This window comes from Phascolarctos cinereus, unplaced genomic scaffold (genome assembly GCF_003287225.1).
Source record: "Phascolarctos cinereus isolate Bilbo 61053 unplaced genomic scaffold, phaCin_HiC Scaffold_9;HRSCAF=440, whole genome shotgun sequence".
Lineage (NCBI taxonomy): Eukaryota > Metazoa > Chordata > Mammalia > Diprotodontia > Phascolarctidae > Phascolarctos > Phascolarctos cinereus.
The window spans coordinates 93,011,702-93,038,790 of NW_027556402.1; the positions used below are offsets into that span (position 1 = coordinate 93,011,702).

The 27,089-nt window shown below is 35.8% G+C and overlaps 1 protein-coding gene and 1 pseudogene across 2 annotated transcripts in view; one reads left to right on the forward strand and one right to left on the reverse strand.

The window, feature by feature from the left end:
• The window catches only part of FSTL5 (follistatin like 5), a 948,118-nt gene that overhangs the window by 252,344 nt on the left and 668,685 nt on the right, over window positions 1–27,089 (forward strand). The gene's annotated exons all lie outside the window — the stretch shown is intronic.
• On the reverse strand, window positions 1,476–2,780 carry LOC110196461 (rab GDP dissociation inhibitor beta pseudogene; annotated as a pseudogene).

Here is a 27,089-nt window from a genome sequence, read left to right on the forward strand (position 1 = left end):
ACCACTAACTCTATCAGATCTCCCCTAATTCCCTAGCCCTCACAGGATGCTGTGATTATTATACATTTATTGCATAGTATTTCTTCTTTTATGTGCTGGCAAAAAAAAAAAAGTTTTCCTCCATTCCATCTATTTTCTCCATTACATCCTATTCCTTGTGTCTCTATCATAGGATCACAGATCTAATTAGAACTGTGAGGGGCCTTAGAGGTCCTCAAGTCCAGCTCCCTCATTTTGAGGAGGACCCTGATTAGAGAGATCGAGTGACTGGTCCAAATCTACACAGATAGCTACAAACTCAGTAATCTGCATCACTGGAGTATTCAAGATATCAGGAAAAGACTCATTAAATTGTGAGGTCTTTGAGGGCAAGGATCATTTCATACCCCACCTTTGGCATCTCCTGTCATTACCACAGTACCTAGCACTTAATAAGAGCTTACTACAGGCCTATTGAATGATTCACTCTATAAAATCTGAAAAGAGAATAATTTACTTGAAGAAATGCTGGTCCTTAATTTCTGTTTCCCTTTACCTACTGGCAACCTCAGGTAGGAGAGGGCTGGTGCATTCCTTGGGAACATGACTCAAATTGCAGCTGCTTTAATTTCCTCAATATGGTGACATGCTCAGGACAAGAATCGATTTGTATCTATCTTTGTGTCTCCCAGGGCTTTTACACAGTCCCAGCACATAGTAGGCACTCAGTAATTATCAATTAAATGGAACTGAACTAGTTTGGAGTCAGTGTTTTAGAAAATGTTAAAGAAAGTTTAGTCATGTTTCTGCATGAAAACAAATGAACATGACAAGTTTTCTAGGGCACTAGAATCTAAAATGCCACATTTTCATTAAAGTGGTATTCCATATTATCTGTTCTAATTATGGTTTATTTTTAGATATGTATTTTCCCTCCAGTACTGCTATTATTCTGTGTACATTTGAAATGTTGAAAATTTATGCCTGTCCTAAGGATGACTTATTGAAGGATACAGTTTCAGATAACTAGCAAATCAATAAAGCTTTGTCAATCTCATTCAATTGGCATACTGAAAACTCAATTTAATTTTTATTCTAATCCCTTTTGCTTATAATTATAGTACTTTGTTTTTTAGACAGAAGATACTGTGCTTCTAGATTGGCAGCTCATTAATGGAAAGGCATCTCAATACTTGTATCTTCCCTTAACACTTAGCATAATGGATTTGACTTAGGTAATAAATATTTGTTGAAGGAATGAATGCTTCATTCTTATTCTTTTCTTTTTGAAGGGCAAAAATAGTATGCTCTTTCCTTAGGAACAGTTCACTGAAAGTCCCTAATGCCCTTTTCTGTATTTTTTTACTCATTAATAGATTATAAACATTTCTTGATTTTTTTTAAAATTTCACATAATGTTCATTAGGTTCTTGATATAGCTATGTATTAGCTGAAATTTAAATTTCTCCTAATTGGATGTTAGCATATTACTGCTATTAGTTTCCCCCATAAATGTCATTTTTTATTATTTTAATTTCTTCAAAGTCAAACTCGGACTCTGCCATCCTGTTGTCTTTAATATCATCACAAGTTGTCTCAAAGTGAGTTGTAGTATCATAAGTGCAGGAAATGAAGATCTGACTTTCTGTTCCCAAATCAGTTGGAATCTATAGATCATTGATGCTAACAAATTTCTTTACAACTGGCTCCAAAAGCTCTAATGTTGCTCTGATTTCCTTCTCAGGTTCTCTGGTTTCCACAGTAGTGCTATCAATGGCAATATACTTTCCTTGTGCAGCCACATTGTGTGCAGAAGAAATCATGCAGATGTAGATATCTGATTTCCAGTTGACCTGGTTCTAGATCTGGCATGAATTGGCATCATTAGTGTTCCCTATTGGGTGGCTTAGGATACAGATAACTCTGATCAAGTGGCCTACTTTCTTTTACTCTCTTTTACATAACTAGGGTCACAGATGACCTGCTTGCAATGGGCAATCTCTTCTTTAGATTTCACACCAATCACTTCTCCATCTTTTACAATGATTTCTTCAATTGGTTTGTTCAATATATAGGTACCTCCATAAAAGGCACTTGGGATAGCTCTCCAAGGCCATAGAGAGGATAAAGATATAGACTCTTGCTATAGCTTGCCAAAGAGTCACTATAATGTTTAATCCTGTTGATGGTTTCATAAACGTGATTGAGCTAAATAGTCATCAGTTCTGTAAAGGGCAAGGTTGTGGCCAGTGAAATCTATGACATATTGGCCCAAATCAAACTTCTTGTACACATCTCACATTGCAGTCTTCTTAGGATCAACACTCTTCAAAGTTCTGGAGTCTTTTTCATCAAAGTTGCCAACATATGCTAAGAATTTCCTGAACTGACATTTCTTAAACAGCCTCATCAGGCTAGATGCTAAGGCTTCTGCCTCAGTGGAATGAACTTTGTAGGTTTTCCCCCCTTGTAGACAAAGCTTACTTTGGCTACTTGGAAGTCCAGATATCGGGTGACTTCTGTGTAAAGTAGCATCTTAACCAACTGATCATTTGCCATAAAGAATTTGGGGATTAGGTCCACATTCCAGTCTCTTCCCCTTCCCACTGAGGCTGGTGGTGATCCTGGAATATTAAACCTCTTGTATAAATCTTCCAGTGGTGAAATGGATGCACTTTCACCGCCATAACAGAAGGTTTCCATCAATTTGAAAGATTCTTTTCATTTACTGACGTAATCCTAGAAAGTATGCATTCTGTGAGGCTGGTGCCTAGCTCAATTGTGTGGTACTCCTCATTCATGGTGGGGGTCAGAGGATAAAGGGGGAAAAAAAAGAAGAGCGGGACTGGCCAAGAGCTAGAAAGGTACATAAAACAACCCAAAGGAAGTAAGTAGGGAAGCTCCATACACCATTTGGCAAATGCAGTAAGAAGATAAAATGGAGCACAGAGGAGGAGAAACCACTCACTGTCCATTTCTTGATTTTTTAAAGCGCTCAAAAATAAATTAAATACTATATTTTGTTCTTTGAAATCTGGAAATAAAGAGCAGTGACATAGCAAAACATGATTACATTTTTTGGTGGAGCACCATTATATGGCAAGGCCTCCAAGAGATATATTAGCTCTTCCAATGTGGGTTTTATATGATATTTACTAGAAGAAATATTATTCGTAATATTTCTTCATTTTTAACTTTTTGATGTTTTATGATAATGCAACATCAAGCTTGGAGTTCATAGGTTACTCAATACTACGTAAGTCATAATTTGATATAAAAGATGTCTCATGTCATGAAACAAAATATACACAAAAGCCCCACATTTGATAACATTTTGGAACTAAAAAAATCATTATATTTGTCTTGGAGGATGAAACGAGAGTGGTGGTACATCTGGTTAAGGGAAAGACTTTTTGTTTCAGCTGCTATTTTTCTTCCTATCTATTACTGTCTTGTGCTGAAGAAAATGATGAAGTGTTGGAAAAGCCATTTCATTACCAATTGATAAGGGCCTGTACATATTGGAATTCTTGCTCTAGGCACATAGCAAGTTCCTTACTATAACTGCTATACATTAAAACATAGTTATAAAAAGTGCATCACTACCCCATAAATTTTACTCTGCATGTAACAGAGCCCCTCTCCACTTTATCTTCTTTGCAAAATCTGGCTTGTATAAAACCCAAAGGCAGCTTATAATTGGAATAATTAGAAACATTTTTTTCAGTATCTTTATATATGTTTTCTTCCTTTCAAAGATATTTCATTTTGTGGATACAGCTAATATGTATAAAAGTGGTAATTAAAGCAGTGTGGTAAATAGGAAAATATATTGAATCTTGTGATATGGTAAGCTTCTAGGTAGGATCAGTGTCCCTTCACATAAATGTTATAAACATGGTTCTTTGAACTTTTAGTCAAAATTAAAGAAATCATGTTAAATGAAATTAACTTTCTTATAGAAAAAATACAGATTGTTTGATCTCATCTGAATTTGATCACTTCTTATTCTCATAATACCCTAAATTAACTCATAGTTGTAAATAGAAAAAAATTAGTAATGTTTTCATGTTGTTGTTCAGTGTTTTCAATTGTGTCCACCTCTTTGTGACCCCATTTAGGGTTTTCTTGGCAAAGATACTAGAGTGGTTTGCCATTTCTTCTCCAGCTCATTTTACAGATGAGAATCTGAGGCAAGCAGGATTAAGTCAGTAATCCAGGATAACGCAGCTAGTAAGTGTCTGAGGCCAAATTTCAAATCATGAAGATGAATCTTTCTGATTCTAAACCCAGTGCTCTATCCACTGTGCCACCTAGCTGTAAATACTTTTTAAATGTTAAATTAGATTCTATTATGACCATAATAGGATTAACTTTTTACTTTCTCTTTATTTGATATTTTAATATTGATTGAAATTTCATTTGACAATACCAAATAGTGATTCCTTTACAAAGAAACTAATGAAATAAAAATCTTGATTTTTAAATAAGTATTTTTTCCCTAAGGAGAACAAGAGCTTTAAAAAGAATATTATAATCCCATTTGCCTTGTATGATGTTAGAAATTAGTGTGGGAGAGGGAAAAAATCAGTAAAATATTGCTTCAGTCCAAATTTTCTCTAGAGTACTCCTTCAGCAGGCAAGAACAGGAACACTTTTTCTATATTCAACACTAGTATTTTTTCCTCCCTTTTTTCCACACCATCTCCTCCATACTAGAAAGCAAAATAAAATAAAATAAAATAAAATCTAATATTTTAGCACAGGACTTGTTTTAGTTTTTTACCTAGTAAGAGAAAAAAAGAAATGGCAATTTTGGCTAATAAATCCAGAACACTGAAAGTGTTTTAGGTGATCTGCCCACCCTTTTATGTTAAAGGCCATTTGTTATATATTGTGTCACAGTAAAAAGACATAACAGCTTGCAAAAAGGTTGGTTCAAGCCAGTCACAAGCAAGTTGAATTTGCCATATCTTTGACCCTTGTTCTGAATTTAGAAGGTGTGAACAGCACTGAGGATCCTCTGTCAGTACAGGGCGGCAAAATAGTTTAAAATTCAGAAAACTGAGAAAACAGGAAGTAGAGAATTAGAAAGTTAACATTGTAAACAACTCTATGGCAGGTTGAGCTGACTCCCCTACCTTATGTTACTTGCCTTAGATGTAGATTTTAGTGCCCAACTCAGGCACCAAAATTCCTAATTATAGCTTTGAAGTCCATCTAAAGGGAGGGAGGTGGCAGATAATCTCTGGAATTATATGATCTGTACATTGTAAAGCTGCTACAGAAATATATCATTATAATGTTATCAACGTATTTTCTTTTTCTTATAATGTAGGATGACCTAGTGACTGTCACATTGGACTTGGAGACTAGAAAACCTGCACTCAAATTCAACTTCTAATGAGTGTTAGGAGTAAGAGGCAGGCCAAGTGGCATAACTTTGGTGTATTGTATTGCCTCAGGAGTCCCCTAGGATTTACCAGCTAACACTTAGAAGGGATTGTCCACACCAGCTCTCATACTGGTAAAATCATATATGATGAAACTATCTTGCCAGTAGAGAATATGTGTGTATTGTGGATGATTCTGAAATGTAGCAGTTATGTTTGCATTATGTTGTGTATTTAGCAAATAAGTGATTTCAAGTGGTTTTCTCTTTGCCTGATCAAAGCTGTTCTATGTTACTCAGAATATTACATGTATTAGAATCAGAAAACATGTTCTTCTTGCCTTTGCCTGGAAAATAATACTGCAAGTGTGTGTAATATCCATTTTACATGTTACAAAACATTTTCTTTGGAGCATATGGAGTTTGAGTTTTATTTCTTGGAGAATTTGTGTGTGTGTGTGTGTGTGTGTGTGTGTAGTACCCTACGATAAGGAAGCAGGGAAAAGGCAAAGCATAGAACTAGATTTGACAAGACAAATATAGGATTCCTGCCTTAATTTATACATGGCCCAAAGAACAAAAAAGAGCATAGGAAAATGTCTAGATGAAGAGAAATGGAAGTGGAAAAAAAAGATGAAAATATGAAAAGGGAGGCAAACAGGAAAATTTAGAAAAATGGAAATATCATGTTTCAGGAAAAAAAAAAAGCACAGAAGAACAGGTATTCTGCATACTCTGTTTTCACTTCTCCTTTGCCACTGCTTCCTCCTAAATCTGTCTGCTTTCAACTCATTATAGAGTTCTGTTACACTTTCTTATTTCATTTTGGCAATGGATGGGGGCTGTTTTCTTGCAAACCCTTTGGCCTTTGGTCTGAAAGACTTATATCATTCTAAATTACTCAAATTATATGATACATAATGAAATATATGAATATTTTAGCTAATGAATAATGAACACAGCATAATGAGAAAAACAATTACTTGACGCTATTTTCAAGCAAAACCAGCAGATCAGATTAATATAAATAAGTTTGATAAAAAGGAAGTTAAGGTGAAAGACCTTATTTTAAACTTGTATCTAATTGAAGTACAATTATATATGTGCATCCATGTGCCCACACATGTACACATGTACAATGCATGCATATGCAACATATACACATACTTCAACATATGTATCATACACATATATACACACATATATATACTCTAGTTTGATATGAGTTTAAAATAAGAGTTTTTTTTCCCTCAATTGCCTTTTTATCTAAATTATTTTTATTAAATTGATTTGTATGTAAGGAAGCACTCTGTCTCCCCAAACTGAGCATTTCATGAATGAGTTGGACTACATGATTGCTGAGGTCCTTTCTACCTTTTTTGGTCTTGCAATGCTTTCATTTGATCACACTTTGTACCATGCAATTACAAGCAGCAGCATTTAGAAGGCAAACATGGGCAGAAATAGGGAAAATGTTGTGGTTGTGGTTTGTCCTTCATTCTCTAAGAGGACCATGACATCAGGAAGATGATGGCTTGCAACTGACTTTCATTTGATGGAAGGAGTGCTTGCAAAGTCACCAGGCTGACTCTCTCCTCCAGAGACATCAGGGTTCAGTTATGATCCAGATATGGATCAGGACTCCTGGGGATGGCTCAGGATGCAGTGAGGGACCTTGGCCCTTTTAAGCTAAGGTCTTTTCAAGTTCTCACTTTGGGTGAGTCTATGCCCATTTGGAGAACAGGCCTCTTTAAGATGTGAATGAACTTATGAACCCTTTAAATAAAAAAAAAATCAAACTGGGAGTAGAAGACTCTCAGGGTTGCTGGCTAAAAGAGAAACAGTTACTATTTAGTTCACTCTGAGCCAGGAGGGCCCCAAAATAACCATTAAGTGGTGCTTGGTCAGGGACCTATTGTTATCCAATCCATGAGATCCAGAGTGAATTGAGTTCAAGGCTTGGTCTTTGAGAAAGAAATCGAGCCAGTAAGTGCCAAAATTTGCCCTCCTTTGGGCAGAACGTCCTCAGGTAAGAGAGGAGAAGGGAGGGGAGGGGAGAACATTAGCCAAACTCTGGGTCAGAGTATGCAGTTTCACTAATTACACAGGGAAGCCTATCTGATACTGAAGATTGTCCCTTTGTAGTATTTTCAGGGATCCTGACCTTTACTAACCTATTATATGAGTTTGTGAGCTTCTCTCTGAATCTGCTCATTTAGGAGTACCTCAAGGCGATTCATCCTGTGAAGGTGCAGCTAGCAAAGTAGGAAACCTGAGTTCTGTACCTGAGCAGACTGTCCAGTTAATGGGAAGGAACAGGAGAACTGACCTGAGCTGGTCAGGTTATTGGGAGTGTGTGAGGGTGGGAGGAGGGGATGTATGCTAATGAAGAGGGAGGCACCATTGAGAAACGGGAAAAGATAGGGCTAATGAAGCTTTTATATGAGGTATGAATCTGTAGTTCCCTTTGTTACTACTCTTAAGGAATGACACTGGAGGAAAAAAGGTGAATCACAATAACAAGATTCTTTCCCCATAATAGCGGTCGGTAGAATCATATTTCTTCAACAGCAAAAAATACGACTTTCTCTTTGAATTTGTAGTGTTGGGAATTTGATAGTGGCAATTCATATCTAAGAACAACTTCTGTCTTCATAATAATATCTCCCAGTTTATCCTTTTCTCAGTGCTAACAAGGATTCCTAATCTGTTTTGTGTCATGGACCTCTTGGGCAGTGTGGCAAAGCTTGGGATATGTTCTCAGAATATACATATATGTGCGTGTGTGTGTGTGTATGTGTGTGGGCATGTGTATATATGTATATATGTATGTATGCATGTATATATACATATACATATGCACATAAAACAAAAATACTTACAATGACAAAAGAAATTAATTTGAAATAATTACCATTTTTAAAAAAAGTTCATGGATTCTGATAAAGAATGTCTATAGTATAATATCATTTCTGATGTATTTTCTTCTCTAAAACACTGCAACCATCTGTTCCCTAGCCTCACTTTGAGGGCTTTCCCTCTATCCAATAAAAGAAAAAACAAGTATTTTAAACCAGGTGCGTGCTTCAGTGGTAGTGATGGGCATGGGATCTGAACCCCTGAAAGGAAAAGACCATGTGTTTGGGGTCTAGAATCCAAAAAGGAAAAACCCTGGATTTGCCCATCAGGCCAAGTCTCTGACTTTCACCTGAGGCTATAATCCTATCAACTGGCTTTTCATTGTGGTTTAGCCCAATCTCCCAATTCTGTTCTGTTACCTCCCAGTTGTCCCTGGCCACTTCCCACCCTTAATCCTATCTGGACTCCACTCTCCCTTGACCACATGGTCCAGGTCTCTGGCATTCTGTTCACCCCAGTTTACTGCCGCTCCCACCCAGATCCTCCTTAGACCCCCTCCTCCTGTCACCCCAAAGTACTTGGCTACTATTAGTTCCCTTTCTGTATATAAAGTCCATCTTGTCTCCATTAAGGTGCTCAGATCCTCAAATCTAGCCATTGTTCAGATTCTCATAATCTAGCCAACAGCTCAGTAATGTTTGGATTCCTTAACAGGCCAATATGGCAGATATTCTAATAAACCTTGCCTTTGGCTGAAAGAAGACTTGAGTTGGGTTTTTTCAGGCAGGACTCATATGTCGTGATTCCTGTGTCCCAGTACTCCTAAACCCCTAAACCTCAGCAGCTGCATACTTTGGTCAGAGCAGACACACTCTCACACAAGTTACAATATAACGTATTAGAGTAGTTATCCAAGAAGTTTGCAATGGTTTAACTTCAGCCATTGTTGTTCTTCACCCCCTCCTTACTTAGTCTTGGTGTGTGCAGCCCTACATAGTTGCCTCTAAATAATGCAGAAAAATCCCCAGGAGTCTTGTGTGTTCCCTGGTTACTTCCTGTGCTGATTTGGAATCAGGACACAGAGCACATCCAATAGGAAAACTGAGTGGTGTTGATGTGTCCTGTGGATTTGGTCTCAGAACTACATATTTAGCCTTTCAAGCCTCTATCATTAGAGAAGATTGCCCAGTAGTGATCATCTTTGTGACAGACTGTGATGAACATAGACAACCAAAATATGTTCCTCTTTTTGGGCAGCTTTACCTCACTCTTGCTCTGCTTGTGATCTCTCCTTCCCCCGCCTCCTCATAATACTTTGCAACCCTCTAACGGCACTTACCATGTTAGATCTCTGTATTCTTCTTATCTCCCTGAGCAGATCAAAGTTCCTTAAGAGACCATTTCAGTTCTCTTGGCATCCTTTACAGTACTTAGATCAATGTCTTCCAGAACAGGGTAATAATAACAGTAGACTTAAAACTAGTTGAAAAGGATTTTACATGTCTCCTGGTTTAATCAACTTATTTTAAGGGACAATTTATTGAATGAAGTGAAAGTCTCAATATCTGGGAAACTTTCCTTTGCCCCAAATTATCTTCTTTCTTTTTCTTTTTTCATAAAACAAAATGAACCAAAAACACTTCTTCAAAACTCTTTCGCAGCTAACAAGGAATCAAGGGTGGCTTTTGACCAGTCTTAAGTTTTCTCAACATGTTGTATCATGCCTGCACTATTCTTTAGCTTCTGCTGTAAGAAAACACAATAATTCTTGTGTCCAAAACTATTTAATGTCTGTGTTGCTTTTGCAGTTACTGTATTAGGTATGTGTTCAGATGTCAATTTAGAAGTCTATATTGACAAAATAAATAATTTTGAGTGCTCAGATGTTTTTATTTTTATTTTTTTATTTTTTGCTTTTTGGTGAGGCAGTCAGATTTCAGGGACTTGCCCGGGGTCACACAGCTATTAAGTGTCAAGTGTCAAGTGTCTGAGGCCACATTTGAACTCAGGTCCTCCTGACTCCAAGGTTGGAGCTCTATCTGCTGCATCACCTAGCTGCCCCTGTGTTTTATTTTTTTTCAATGTTATACCTGATGCCAGTGTACGTAATCTCTAATAAGTTTCATCCCTTTTTCTACCTTTTCTTTTCATCATTAAATTTTGATCATCTTTTACTTATTAGAAATTGTACTGCAGAGCAAAGTGTTTGCTATCTTTGTGAACCCTTTCTAGGCTTATTATACCGTGAAAGATAAATCACTTTATTATGATATGTCAAATCTATGATAAAATTTTACATAAATGGAGAAAAGTTAAGAATTCCTAATCTTTTTAAAATCATTTTTATTCTATACAAAAAGGGAGGGGAGAAAGGAAGTTTAACATTGTGATATTTGTAACTTAATCTATGTAAAACTTTTAATCAAGTACCTGAAGAGATCAATGATTTTTAAAAATAATTTCATGCAAAACAATACTTTAGCTCAAGGTTCATATTTCCAGAAGTTATTTACTTACCTCCCATAGGAAACTGGCTAACATTAGAAGATTATTGCTTCTTTAAATGCAATTAAACTCTGTGTTCCTTTTAATATTTGGGACCTGGATTTATGTAGTCACTTTTCCATTCAATGCAAGAGGTTGAACTATTGTGCTAATCTTCTTTTGTTTTCAACTTTATGGTGTTAAAAAGGCACAGGAAAGGTGTTTTTTGTTTTTGCTTTTGTTTCTTTATAACTCTCTTTCCTTATTGTCATAATCCTATTGGTAAAATTGTCTTTAAGCTTTCCCTTGGCCTTTTGGGAAAAATTGTCTGGTTCAACAACCATTCCACAAACACATTTAAGTATGCTTCAAGTGTGAGACACTATTAGGTGTCAGGGTTACACAAAATATACAAATAGGCATATAAACTAACAAAAGACAAAGATTTCAGGCTCTCAGAGACCCTATGGCCTAATGGGAGCAGTGGGGTAGAAGGACATGGCAGCTATACAACTAAGTAAGTTATAAATACAAAGAAGAGGTCTAAGGAAAATTCTTTAAGTTTGAGAAGTAATTAATCTCATTTAGCTTTGAGAACCAGGCAAGACTCAATGGAGAAAGTGATGTTTGAGGTGGGCCTTGAGGGAAAATAGATTTCTACATGGAGGAATTGCATAGGAGATGGGCATAGGATGGGCATAGGAGATAGCCTACTGAATGGACAGAGTTGGAGAGAATTAAAGTATATCAAGAAATAGTTTGGTATGGCTAAAACTTTGACCATAAGAAGGAGAATGGTGTGAATTAAAGCTGAAAAAGTTGGGTATGGTAAGATTGTGTCAGGCGTTTAATGCTGGGCTAACGTGCTTTCCTTTCATTTTATCGTTAAGGCAATGAGGAGCCCCTGAAAGATTCTGGGTAGGGAAAGACCCATGTTTTAGGAAAACCGGCAGATGTCTGAAGCAAGGGGAGGAGAAATTAAGAGGCAAGAGCAATTAGAAGCCTGTCACAGGGATGATAACTTCAGCGGTGGGAGAAAGTGCATGAGAACACCAAGGAAGAGAATTTAGAAAGAGACAGAGATCCATGAAGACAGCTATCAGAATATAAGAATGGAACAATAAAAGGGGAAAAGCAGTCAAAGAGATAGAAGAAAATTTAGGGAAAAATATCACAGAAACCATTTGAGTATCTAGAATGAAAGTATGGTAAATGGCAGCAGAAAGGTGGAGGGGAATGTGAACTGAGGAAAAGTCATTGGATATGGCAATAAAGGTCATTGGTAAGCTTGGAGAGAGCAGTTTTCATAAATTGATGAGTATGGAAACTAGATTGGAAGGTAATGAGGCATGAAGAAATGGAGGGAAGGATTGTAAACTATTCAGAAGTATATATATATGTATTTTTTTTTTTTAGCAAAGGTACGAAGAGATAGCTTGAGGAGCAGCAGATGAATCTGTTTGTAAATTCTGAAGCAAGATCCAACAGAGGAGTGGTGGAAACTCATAAGTTAACAGATGTTGATGTGATAGGGAAAGAATGGTCAATGGAACATGATCTGGAGGAAGAAAAATTGAGAGGGGCCCAAACAAGTTGTTTTGATATGGAAAAAAGATCATCTCCATTCCTGGGACTAAAGAAAAGAGAATGAGTTTTGAAGTATGTAGGAAGACAATGAAAATGACTTTACTCTTCTCTGTATAGTAGAAAGTATGATAATCTTTCTGGAGAGATAGTACTTGTTGAAATTGGGTGAATGGAGGCAGGAAGAAACTTTAAACTTGTGTGGGATTGTGATATAGAGTCAATCAAAGATAGATAAGATTATTGTGCAATAGGTAGGGCCTAGTTGAGTTTAAATTTAAAGAATCTACATTGGTCCCAGTGAGCACAGTGTCATGAATTCTTCTGGGAGTACTCAGAGAATTCCTAGGTGCCAGGACAGTCATTTCTCTGAGGCTGTACTTGGACTTGTAAAGTTACTTTCTTGTTTTACCTCTTAGGCATCCCTAATTGTGTTCAGGGTTTTCTTCTTACTTATTTACTTGTTTACTTATATCTACAGCCTCAGTTTGTAGCTGGGGGCTTGTACCTGAGTAAAACTTTGAAGGTATAACAGTCCCTGCATGGTCCTGAATATGGTGTCTAAGACTAGTATTTATCTTTTTCAGTAATTGTCCACCCTGTACTACTGCTTCGTTGCAGGTCCAGGCTAGTGGACCCTGGGGTGATTTATGGCTTCCTGGGAACTACTCAGCCTGTCTCCTGCTATGGCTGGGACTCTGATGCTTCCCTGAGTTGGACACTGCACAGGGGCCTCTCCTACCACTACTTGAAAGCTGCCTGTTGGCCTGCCTCCTGCTGTGGGACCAAGCTGTTTAGAACTGGACCTTACACCTCCCTAGAGTTATATTTAGTACTTCCATAGGATTCTGGCAACCTTTTTTTCACAGTACTGAAATGGATAGAAGGGTTTATATTTAATTCTTTTTAGTTTTTCTTTATCATTGAGCCTTGTATATTTTCTTTAGAACTTCACTGGGACTTTTTTTTTGTGGAGGGAGGGGCCTGTCTTTCTTCTCTGTAACATGACATAGTTACTGGCATGCTAACTTTGAGTCAGGAAGATATAAGATTGAATCCCTCCTCTCACATTTACTAGATATATGCCTATGGATAAAATCACTTACACTTTTGTGAGCCTCAGTTTCCTAATTTGTAAAGTGAGGAAGACAAAAATACCTGTATTATATATACCTAACAGTGTTATGGTGAAGCAAGATGAAATATGTATGAAAAATACTTTGCAAACATTAAGGTATATATAAATATCTGTTTTTATTAAAAACTGAAAATATCATTACCTTATTTCTTAGTCACATAATTCATTTATCCTATCAAATTCTTCCTCTCTCAGAGAATTATATTTTATCTGATAAGAAGGTAAGTTTATATGTGTTTATATTTGCATATGTATGTATGTCTGTCACATCTGTACCTTCATTCACATCAATAAAAAAGTAACAGATGATAAGACATTACCTCTTTTGTTCTGCCTTATGTTCCACATAGCTACAACCTATTGCTGTTAACTTGACCTTTTTTGAAAAGGTTGATTTTTTTTTTCTAATCAGGCATAGCACTTCAGCCTTTTTCACAGTCACACCATGAAATCATGTGGATAGGTTTACTGCATATTTATTACCAAATGAGTTTTGCTAAGAATTCCTACATTTATGTAGTATTGTGCTTGACACTTTAAGAAAAAAAAATGAAAGGAAAAAGTTCCTGCTCCAAAAAAGACACATTAGTACTCAGCTCACTAGAGCTGAGAAATGGCTGACATATATATTCTTCCTATGATACTTTGAGTTCCCAAAAGGAAGGCTTCGCAAGTTAGGGGTGGCTAATAGAATAAATGCTGAGACAGTATAGAAATAGGTCTGTGTGAACTCTGTATTATTTACAGGTTTGTAATTCAGTGGTTTTGGTCCCAAGAGGAAACATAAATGTTATCTTTGACTTAGAGCTATGTGGCATTTTTTTAAACAAAAAATTATTTTGGAAACATCGTATGGAAGAGCCGTGTTTTCCTGCCAGTTTTATTCAAACTTTTATGAATCCTTTTGTATGGCAATATGTTTCCAGTGAATTCTAAACCACTCTGTGACCCTTAAGTGTGCCAAATAATAAATGAAGCCACCCCATCAAAGATGGTTTTTGTTGTGCTGTGATGAATGTCACTGAGCCTGGGTTCTGAACTGGTAACCATTTGATGTTTGTGGAAAAATCTCAAGGCAGCTTTTGCCTCTAGCAGAAAATGATGCTTTCACAGTTGTGCTTACTAAAATTATTTTTTGATTACAGAATTAAAAAACAATTTGTCCAACTTTCTCTCAGGTTTCAATATGAAATGGAGTCCTTTGCAGATTTAGATTCTGCAAGAGTATTTAGAAAATTATACTTTGGCCCCCAGAATTATATAGCTCATGGGGACAAAGCAATGACTTGCAGAAAGTATTAGTTAATTTGTCTGGGTCCCAAGGAATTGCTTTATTATTTAGCCCAGAGGACGTTAGCATCACAACTTGAGATGGGACTGGTAGGACAGAATATTTTATTTGCCTGCAGAATAACAAAGAGGAAATTAACACTATTAAAGGTTAACTATTTTCATGGTTCCCTATGGTTTTTTCCTTACCAGAAGACATGATGCTACACTATTTTGGCCACTTTGGCTTGCTTTCCCTCAAAATAGTGTTTATAGTTAATTTATGATGTTTGCTTTATTCTCATTCAATAAATATTAATAACTTCTTGTATTTGCCTTCTAGAACACAGCATGATAGAGAAATTTGTGAAAAATAATTTTGGGTTGATGTCCGTAAAACCTACAGTCCAGAACAATATCTTACCCAATTTTTACAACACATATGAACCCTAATCGATAGTTAGCAATTCAGTGCTCTCTCTAAAAAAAAAAAAAAGAATTTTTTTCTTTTATATAAAGCTTTAGACATAGTTCTTCATTTTGATCATCACTATAACTTATATTATACAATTCATGAGTGGTGATATTATTACAATATTGTTGTTCCATCGTGTCCAGCTCTCTGTGACACCATTTGGGGTTTTCTTGGCAAAGATACTAGAGTGGTTTGCATTTATTTCTCCAGTTCCTTTTATGGATGAGGAAACTGAGGGAAGCAAGGTTAAGTGATTTGCCCAGGGTTACATAGCTAGTAAAGGTGTGAAGCCAGAGTTAAAATCAGGTCTTCTTGACTCCAGGCCTGGAACTTTATCCACCGTATCACCCAGCTTCCCCATTCCAAATATTACCATTGCCAGTTTACAGGTGTTAAAACAGAAGCTTACAAAAGATAGATGACTTATTTTGATTATATAATTAATAAATATTAGAGGAAGGATTCAAACAAAGATTTCACCATATTTAAGTCCAAAACCCTTTTCTAACAGTCCATGTGATCTTTTTGAAGACTAGCAAAGTTGTAAAATTATTGGCTCAATATTGAATTTTTAAAATAAATAAGCCTCCCAAGGGGCAGCTTAATTACTGTTTGCATTAACCTCTTGCTTTGAGTCATTTTTTCAGGTGGCTGAATGGGTTAGGGTATGATGTACTTGCTAACTTTTTTGTGGTAAATTAAAAAATATTCTTCATTTGGTAGTCATTAGTTGAAGCAGGTAATTCAATAGAAGATAAAAACAGTATTCCTAAATTAATCCCAACTCAACACTATGCACATTCTATACAATTCTCCGTAGGAGGCTCTGAGGGAGAGAAGAAATGCATATGAACAGGTAAAATAAAAATTTGAATATCATTACATAAGCACAATAAAAAAAAATTATCAGGTCATATGAGGAAGAAATAACTTTTTTTTTCTTTTTGGCAAGGCAGTTGGGGTTAAGTGACTTGCCAAGAGTCACACAGCTAGTGAGTATCAAGTGATCAAGTGTCTTAGGCTGGATTTGAACCTGAGTTCAAATCAAAGTCAGGTCCTCCTGACTCCAGAGCCAATGCTCTATCCTCTGCACCACCCAGCTGTCTCACCCCAGAAATAACTTTCTGCTAGATTGATATAACTATTCAAGACCTATTTGTATATGTGTCGAGGGGAAGTATTTCCAGCTTGTATGATGTCTCCTACTCCTGGGATGAGAGGAACTGTTGGGAGGGTGATCGTGTGGAAGACATGAATTTTTGCTACCTAGACCTTCAAATTCCCCTGAAATGTCATATACTGAAGACTCCACCATAAGAGTAACAAGGAAGCAGAAGGGAGGGAGGATAACAGCCTTTAATGAAGAGTAGTTTCTGGCATTTTCATTGAATATCTAAAGAGATAAGTGGATCCATGCTCATCTCAGTGTGGATGCTTCTTCCACTAGTGTATATTGCCACCCATTCATACCTTTTCTATGTCCTTGCACAGCAATTCTGGAACTGAAATGGGTTAGTCCCATGGTGAGCAATGATGAGAATAGATCACTATAAATAGACAAACAAATCAGTTCCATTTGATATATTTCTTGTCTTATGCCTTCATTGGTTTCCACTTTTTAAAAATATGATTGCACTTATAATATTTTCAAGATTCTTTTCTATTTTGTTTTGAATATGAACTCATCCTTATTATATAAACTTAGGATCATAGTCTCAGAGATTTAGAGTTGGAAGGGACCTTTGAAGCTATCCAATCTGTACATGAGAAAATTCTAACATAGCGATGTCTGCTAATTTGCTCTAAGGTCACATGTATCACAAGTAGCAGACTTGGGATTTAAATGCCAATCCCAAGACTCCAAATCCATTACTTTTTTCGTCAGACTTCATTGCCTTGTACTTGTATTTCTCCATGCTGCATTGTCTCTTTGCTTATTTAGGAAAACAAGTACTTGTTGGCTAATCAAGTTTCTAGAATACTTTGGCTTTCTCATTGTCACAGCAGCATTCTCTCTCTCCTTCCACCCCTCCTTCACTTATTGAGAAATACATGCCAATTATACATGTATAGTTGTGGAAGACATATTTTCAAATTAGCCCCTCATTTATTTACTTTATTTTAGCTAAGGAATTAAAACCCAGAGAGGTTGTTTGCTCAAGGTAAGGAGAGGCCAATTTGGGATTCAAACTGAGGTCCTCTAACTCCAAATTCATCATGCTATCTACAATGCTATGTTGCCTCCTCTTAATGAAAATTCATTATATAAAGATGTAAGGTTTTTAAGTAGTCTATGTCTTTAGGCATTTTATTTCTTAATTTTTATCATACTTTCCAATATATTTTTTCAACTTTTCCTCTTATAGCCACTGTTAGTTTGAAGTCACTGAATATGAGCACTCACTATTTGTGTATCCTTGTAGCACCGCCACTCCCAAGAGCTCAGCATATTGACACTAGACAGTGTAGACACCTGATTGACTTTGGTTCTACTGGAGTTCTGAACTCTGAAGCTCAACTGATGCACCAGTTCGGCAGCCCCCAATTGTAGGGATTATAGGCATGTTCCACTATGCCTGGCAGACTCCATATATTTTCTCTGGTAAATCCATGCATGGAATTCTTTTCTCCTTATTTCTGCTTTCTGTATTCCCTGACTCCCTTTAAGTGCCAGGTAAAATCCCACCTTCTCCAAGAGGGCTTTCCTAACTCATCTTTATGCTAGTGTCTTTTTTAAGATTATCTTTGAAATATCTTGTTTGTACATAGCTGTTTCCATATTGCCTCCACCATTTGACTATGAGTTACTTTTTTTTTGCCTCTCTTTGTACCCTCAGAATTCAGCATAGTGCCAAGAACATAGTAGCTTAATAACTGTTTGACTTTTGTTGACTTTATTTGACTTGTAAATTATATGCACCAACACAGGCTAGTAGAATGATTTGGAAAGAAATCTAGCATTATTTAGCAAAGTTACAAAAAATAATCACACCTTGAACCCCCAAATCCATGTCTCAGTCTCAAGAGAAATTAATCCATTTGTCTTTGATGCTTTTGCCCCTGGGCCCAGCCTAGGTGATTGATGACTGAATATAAGCTAGCTGACTTAGCCAGCTCTGTCTGCTGCTAGACCATGCTTAACCATCACATGCCAACCATTTAGGCCATTTTAACATCTTCCTGCCATGCTTGCCTAATCTCTAAATTCCTTCCTCCCATACTTTACTTTTATGCATAGCAACAAAATAAGCAATATTTTTATATCTGGAAAGAGTAGGTCAATTGTGTATGCTACACATCAGTTTAGCACCTGTGACTGTGACTCAGATCAAAGTTTATTTTCCTGTCCGTTATTACTTTTATATTTTGTCTTCCTCTATTAGGACATAACCTCCTTAAGAGCAGGGACATTTTATTGTTTTATGTTTTAAACTCAGTGCTCAGTACAGTTCTGTTACATAGTAAGAACTTAACAAATGCTTTTTCATTAATTCATGCCCTTTAACCTAATGTTTCCCTTGTTGGGAATATACCTTGTGTTATTAAAAACAAGAGTTAACTGTTCAGTTTTGTTTTACATTAGCAGTATTTACATATTTTTAAATGTAAGCAACCTCAAAATCCAAAACTAGGGGAATTACATAAATTGTGCTACATTACTGTAATGTAATAACATAAAATAACTAAACATTGCAGGTGTGAAGAAAATAAAAGAATATGGAAATATTTTTGTGAAATAAAGCAAAGTAAGGTTATCAGAAACAGAAGGAAATTACACACAATATAATAGGAAAAGTGGTTAGGAATGAATGTGTGAACAAAGAATCCTGATGGAGATGTAGAATGAGTGACATAAAAGTTGATATAAACTTTTATGCATGGAAATTGATAAATTAAAGAAGTTAAATAAATGCAGAGCAATTTTAAATGGCTATGTTGATGCTTACTTTTAGATTTATAATAAATCATTAATTTTTTATATGAAAAAAGTTTTACTGAGATACTTTGCTGGTACTAATAAGATTATCAAATTTTTCTTTTGTGAGTCCAGTAAGATAAAACATAATTACATTAGAACCTTGCTATGATTCTGGCCTTGGGGATTTTTCAGTAGGGATGGTGTGATATGTGAAGCAGTGTTGTAATGGAGACATTTTGGCATTTCTAATAAACAGAATTGATCATGTGTATGAGTGCAGGCAAATCAGTTCACCTCTCAGGCCTTCATTTCTTTCATCTTTAAAATGAAGGGATTGGATTAGATGTTCATAGACATACTGTTCAGCTCTATCATTATGTGACTTACCTTATATTTAGAATAATCAAATCTTAGTATTGAAAAGCATCCTTGAGATTATCTAATTTAAATCTATGACTTTACAGATGAGAAAATTGAGACCAAAATATACTAAAACTGAGCTAAGATTATAGAGCTCAAGGTTGGCATCACTTCATCTACTATCCATCTTCTCTGATGCCCTGTCTAGCGCATTTTCCCCTAAACAACACGGGCTGCTTCAAGTTCACGTGGTACTAAGCAATGGGAAATCAATGTCTGCCCAAGGTCTGGAGGACAGTCTGCTTGTGCATCATAATGTCTTCCTGAAAATGAGGAATGTGCTTTATAATAAGATACTTGAGAAATTGGAGTAGCTAGGTGGTATAATGGATACAGTGCTGGGCCTGGAGTCAGGAAGACTCATCTGCCTAAATTCAAATCTGGCTTCAGACATTTATTAGCTATATGACCCTGGGCAAGTAACTTAACTCTGTTTCCCTCAGTTTTCTCATCTGTAAATGAGCTAGAGAAGGAAATGGCAAACCATTCCAATATCTTTGCCAAGAAAACTCCAAATGGCATCATGAAGAATCAGACACAACTGAAAATGGACAATGGAATGAGAAATTACATTAGAGAGAAAGAACTGTGGAAGTTGAGGAAGAAAAGCATAGATAGAAAACAAAAGGTATTAGATAAGTATCTTCACCAGAGGCTGTATAGAAAGCCAAAAGATATGAGTTTTACTTTCCAAATATTGAATAATGTTGGTTTTAAGGTGGCTAAATGGGTACAAATCATGGAATACCACACTCTCCAAAGACTCTACATTTCTCTACAGGAAAATGGAGACATGGATGATGGATATAAACAATTTGTGACGTTTTATCAGCAAGTTTTATGCCAAAAGGGTTAGAAAAGAACATCAAAGACCTATGATCATAAAATGTGGTTGATTGTTAATGGAGCTAGATAAAGTAACTAAAAGTACAGTGGGAGAGTGTTTTGAATTTGAATGAGAACCTGGGTTTGAAAGCTGTTTTCTGCTATGCTAACTATGTTACTTGGATCAAATCACTTGACCTTTTTGGAACCCAGGTCCTTATTTTTAAAATGATGGCCATTGGACTAAATGGCCTCTAAAGACTCTTCCATCTCTGAATCTATGATACTACAAGGACAGCTCAAAGGCTGCTTTGGTACATGTAATATCAAGAGAGAAACTTGGAACAACATGAAGAAGGCTTATTGGGTGGATCTCCTATAGAAAATGAAGATGAAAATATGCCCAAGAATTGCATAGGATGAATACATGTGTATTAACTGGAATCTGCAGTTTTGGGAGAGTCATTCATCTTTTTTTTTTCATTTAACATAAGATAAAATGGGTATTTCCATATACATACTGGAACAGAAAAGAATGTTAATGACACTTCAGATCTCTCTCTCTGTAGTTTGATACACATATATGTGCATGCATAAGTCAGTGGCTGACTTTCAAAGCTACCTTTCTTCTCTGTGATTCTGATGTTCTTTTCTCTTTTGTGCGTTTAAAAATGCTTCAAGAATCCTTTCTTTTCTTTTTATTCTACTTTGTCCCTAGTATGTCTCCCTCTCCCACCCATTCCTTTTCTCAACCATAAAAATAAAGAAAAAGAAAAGGAGAAAGACAATAAAGTAAAACAAAACAAAACAAAACTCTTGTAGCAAATGTGTATAACCAAGAAAAACAAATTCCTACGGTGGCCATGTCCAAATGTATGTTTTATTCTTCATCTTGAATCCACAAATCACCTTTCTGGCATATTTCATCATTTGTTCTCTGTAATTGTTATTGGACCTGACTTTGATCTAAATTCTTAAGTCCTTCCAAGTTATTTTTCTTTAAATTATTGTTGCTATTGTATGAATTGACCTGCTTACTTTATTCTTCATTTGTTAAAACTGTTTTCTCAAGGTTTTCTGGAACTATTCCTCTCATAATTTCTTATGACTTAATAACATTCTGTTCTAGTCATATGAAATAACTTGATAAGCTATTACCCAATTGATGCCTGCATTAGTTTCCATTGATTTTACTATAACAAAAAGCATTTCTCTCTCTCTCTCTCTCTCTCTCTCTCTCTCTCTCTCTCTCTCTCTCTCTCTCTCTCTCCTCTTAACATATTAGTCCTTTTCCTCTTTTAGATCTTTTTTTTGTATACAGGCTTATAGTAATATTGCTGGGTCAAGGAACATGTGCAATATAGTGCACAAACTACAGTATAGTGTAGTATCTTTATAGCCAGAGTCGCTATTGTTTTCTAGAATAGCTGGACAAATTCACTGCTCCACCAGTGGTGCATTGGTGTGCCTGTTTTCCCATAGCCTCTCTAACATGTCATTTTTCTTTTTTATCAGCTTTGTCGATCTACTTTAAATCTGCTTGCATGTTGCTTTAATTTGTATTTCTGTAATTATAGTAATTATGGATGATTTTAATTATGGTTGTTGATAGTATAGATTTCTTCTTTTGAAAGCTGCCTGTTCATATCCTTTGAACATTAATATAGTAAAAGATGGTTCTTGTACTTATAAATTTGAAATAGTTCTTTATATATCTTGGACATGAGATCTTTATCAGAAAAATTTGCTGCAAATAATTTTTAGTTTCATAGATCTGTGAAAATACTGAACTGTAACGTCCTGCCATTAATAGCTTTGTTGGTTTATGCATATCTCTAATCCTCCCTAGGCCTCATTCTTGTCTTCTCTAAAATGAAGGGGATTATCTATATGATCTATAGAGTTATTTTCTGTATGAATTAACAGCTTATGATTCTATGAATCAACATGGGAATGCAGATTAATTAATAAATGTTTATTTAGTTCCCAATAGAAAAACAATAAGCATTTCTCTTGTTTTCAAGTTATGTATAGTTTTATTCAAGAAACTAAGGATAAGAAGTTGAGTATACTCAATAATTAAAAAAGATAATTAATTTGATTTATTGCCAGACATGTACTCTACATCATGAATGGTGTGACCTAGTGAAGTAGAATAGTTTAGAAAGTCTTTGTGCAGGGGCTTTGACTAGAACTTGAAGGATAAGTAGGAACTGTATGGAAGTACTTTGCTCCGTGATAATGCTTATCTGACTGATTCATTCCTGGTGCTTATCTGACTGATTCATTCCACAAGGTGGTTGCCTTACATTAATAAATACATTTTGTTCAAAAAATATTTTGAGAATTATGTTATATAGATACAAAAATATTTAAATATTTAACTTAGCTCATGTTATTCTGTTAGATTTAGATCCAAAGGAGTCTTTGGAGTATTTGATTTTTTTATGACATGAGGGAAATTGTCCATACTTAAAAGGATAAGAAATTCTATCATAAATATTTTTATGAAAATAAAAATCCTTGAAATTAACAATTTTTACAATAAAATGGTAAAGTTCTATTTTTGCGAGAACAAAAGGGAATTTAGTGCTTTCATTACAATTTTATAAAGCTTTGGATCAAGACCTTTTTATGCATCTGAAAGATTATGTATCCTCCTCATTCACAATATGAGAATAAATTGATGGATGTAATTTTGTGGCTCTTAAGGTGTTTGGTACCTACCTATAATACAAGAAATGTTGTTAACCCTGAACTTTCAACAGTGCATATTTGCATATATCTATAAAACATAGATAACTATCAGTGGCTCCCAGTTCAAAGATTAAATGAAAACTTTTCTGAAGATAGACAAGCATTTTAATAGAATATGATGGTGAATAAATGCAGAGTATAAATTTTTAATTCCATGGTGATACTATGAATTAATACCTTTCTCTCCACTCTTGGAGAATGCTGAATTTTCATGACTTCCTATAGCTGACTGACTGATTCAATCTTCAAGAACAATCCCCATCTTAAGGAAAAAAAAAAAAGCTTGGTTACCTCTGTGAGATATTGCATTGTGTTGAGAATTTAGAACAGTCGCTACTCAATAGTGGTTTTATTTTCTTATGAGGTAGAATTCTAAATACTTAAAAACCAGAAAGATCTATGATATTATCAAGGGTGGGAACTAATCCCACTGTAGAGATTGAAACCAATCTGTGACTTAGAAGATAAATTCTACAGAGCTGCCCAAGGCATATAGAGGTTAAGCAACTTTCCCAGTGTCACATAACCAGTGTTTGAATCTCCTTGACTTCAAGTCTAATTCTCTCTCAACTGTATCATACTGCATCAGTCTAAAACAGTGTAGAATTCCCCACCCCACCTACTCCCCCTCCCCAGAGTCACTAATAAAGGTTTTTTTTTTCCAGTGTCTGATTTCTGAAACCATATAAATATTCATTTGATCTAGAGGATTTTGTCTAAAACATGAACTTTTCATGAAAACATTACTATAAATATCAACGTGCTCTACAGAAAACCTCTATAAGAAATAAGAAACCAAGCTAAAGCAATGAACTAAAGAAAAAAAAATCACTGGGCATTTTGAAATATCCTTAACTACCTTCCATTGCTCCTCATGTATACTCTTGTTTGCTTCGTTTTCAGGATGCTTACCTGTACTTTAGATTCCTTTTTTCATCTTCAGCCTCTAAAGTTTGTGGTCTGATGGAAACAGCATTGACTGCGGTGTAATAGGATTTGGCTTTCATTAACAGTTCTGCTACTTGCTCAACCATGTGACCATATTTAAATTACATAATTTATTTTTGCCTCAGTTTCCTCATCTATAAAATTATGAGTTAAGATGGTGTCAAAGCTCCTTGCCAACCTTCAATTCTCTGTTGTACTGACTTTAAGTTGGTGTTATTCTGACTCTGCTGCCTGCCATAAATCTTTCATTTAGCTGAGCTGCAGTGCTTCACATCATTCCTTTGAGAGTTGACCTGTTATGCCAAGGCAGAAATGGTACCCATCCCTTTGTCCTTTTCTTGTTGTTGCTGCTCAGTCATTTCAATTGTGGCTGAATCTTTGTGACCCCATTTAAAGTTTTCTTGGCAAAGATACTGGAGTACTTTGCCATTTCCTTTTCCAGATCATTTTACAGATGAGGAAATTGAGGGAAACAGAGTTAAGGGACTTGCCCAAGGTCGCATAGCTAAGAAATGTCTGAGGCCAGATTTGAACTCAGAAAGATAAGTCTTCCTGATGTCAGGCCTGCAACTGTATCCACTGTGCCCCCTTGAAATAAAATTGATCTCCCAGACAATATGGTAATAGTTAATGAGTCTCCTCACTTCCTGTGCCTTTGTATTTTTTGTTTGTTTAATTTTTCTAGTCAGAAGGACATGTGACCCTCTACAAAAGTCCTTTCTCTTTGTTACAAAATTTTAGAATTAAAAAGATCTGTAGATACCCATCAGCCCAACTGTCTCCTTTCACAAATGGTGAACTCAAGCCCAGGAAAGTTAAGTAACTGTCCTGTTTTCTATAAGTGGTTGGTGGCAGGACCTGATACTAGAACCCTGATGTTTCTATTCTGAATTGTAACACGTAGTCCAATATTTATTCCACCACACTTATTTCTCTCAAGACCCTTGTTTCTGTCTCCTAACTGTCCTAAGGTTTTATACCTCTCAACAACAGCAGATTAATTTATAACACAATTTAAATTGTTTACTAAACTCTCTGCTTCTGCTGAAGGTGGCAGACAGCTTTGCCCTTTGCCAAACTTGTGTCTAATTAAAAAAGTCTCAAAAGGTGCACCTGAGTTCGCAATATCTTAGCATATTCCAAACCTAACAAAATAATGAAATAATTTTAACCAGTTATATGACAGCACCACATATTTTCTCCAGAACAAAGCATAAATTCACTTTATTTATTTTTGTGTTCATTATTATTAAAGGCTATAAATATTGGCTAGAAATGGATTAGAATATTGCTTTTTTTCTGATTGAGTATCTTTCCCTCTTGTTTTTGTGTTTCACTAAGAAAAAGTTAAACGTATTAATCTAATGCAGCAGATCAGAAATATCATTTTAAATGAAATTATGCAGATGCCCTATAAATGCATTATTAATGTAACCATGTTTTAATATAGTGTGCTCCAATAATATTTGAGTCCATTAGGATCAAGATACTTTGGAAAAGCAGATTTGTTCTGCTGAGCACATAAACCCTACTCAACCTTCTGTGTAAAATCCTCACTGGATGTAAATCTAAGGCATTTCTTTCTTTCAGGCAATCAGGGCATGGCTTAATAAACAATTCACCATACCAGTGCAGTGACTCTTAGATAGCCAAATCTTTTCCTAAATATTCCGATAGGAGAGGACAGTTAATTCAGTGAATACAAGACCAGTCTTGGAGTTGTGGAGGCTTGTGTTCAGAGAAACTATGGTCATGTATGCTACTTAATCACTCATGCTTCAGGTAGCTCTCTGAGACTATAAAATGTTATCAGAGTTGCTGATCTGCATTGGTGGAGGGACTTCCTAGCATCTACCCCAGCAAATGCTAAAAAATGCTTGTTGAACTTTGAAAGCTTTAAGAATTGTGATCAACACAGTGACCAATCATGATTCTAAGGGACAAATGATAAAGCACGTTACTCACCTCCCGACAGAGACATGAGGTATTCAGGGTACAGAATGAAATATATCTGTGTCTACCTACAGCAACATCTATATCAATACCTATATCTATCTATGTCATTTATCTCTATCATTTTACTGTATATTCTATATGTAGATGTATGCATACATGCATGTTTATGTTTGTGTATATATGTATATGTGTGTATATATGTACATATATACACACACATGCATACCCCATACATAATATATGCATACACATAGGTAGATCTATATTTTTTGCTGTTGTTCAGTCTTTTTTAAGTCATTTTCAACTCTTTTTGAACCCATTTGGAGTTTCCTTGGCAAAAATACTGGAATGATTTATCGTTTCCTTCTCTAGCTCATTTTACAAATGAGGAAACTAAGGCAAACAAGGTTAAGTGACTTGCCCAGGGTCACATAGTTAGTAAGTTTCTGAGGCCAGATTCGAACTCAAGATACTAGTCCTCCTCACTCCAGGTCTCGCCCTTTATCCATTGTTTTGCCATTTTTTTCCAGCTCATTTTACAGATGAAGAAACTGAAGCAAACAGGGTTAAATGACTTTCCCCAGGGTCACATACTTTAATGCTGCTGCTAAGTTTGATAAACATTGATATGAAATAGTCTTTTAGTGATAGATTCTGTCTATGTGTAGAATTTGCTGCTACCATGCCGTTATCCTTGTGTTCTTTCGTTTTCTGTTAATATCTGACCCCTTTCTCCAACTTTTTCCTCAAAAAGATTTTTAGCCAATTGCCATTATTGTTTTTCAAATACTCTTCTTTAATTCTGTTTAATTTAATTTACTTCAACAAGCAATTTTGTGTCCCTGCTGTGCTCTAGGCTTTGTGTGAAGGGTCTGGCATACAAAGACAAAAGTCAAAAACAATCCCTGACCTCAAGGAGCTTACTTTTTATTGCATGTCTCAGCTGGTCAGTTCTTCCTTTTTCTCACTGCATTATGTATTTCCTTTTGATCATCTCCTCTATCTCTTTTCCGTGGTGGATCTCTCTCTCCCATCCTCCTTGACTTTGAATCTATTAGTTTGTACTCTGTGATCATCAAGAGAC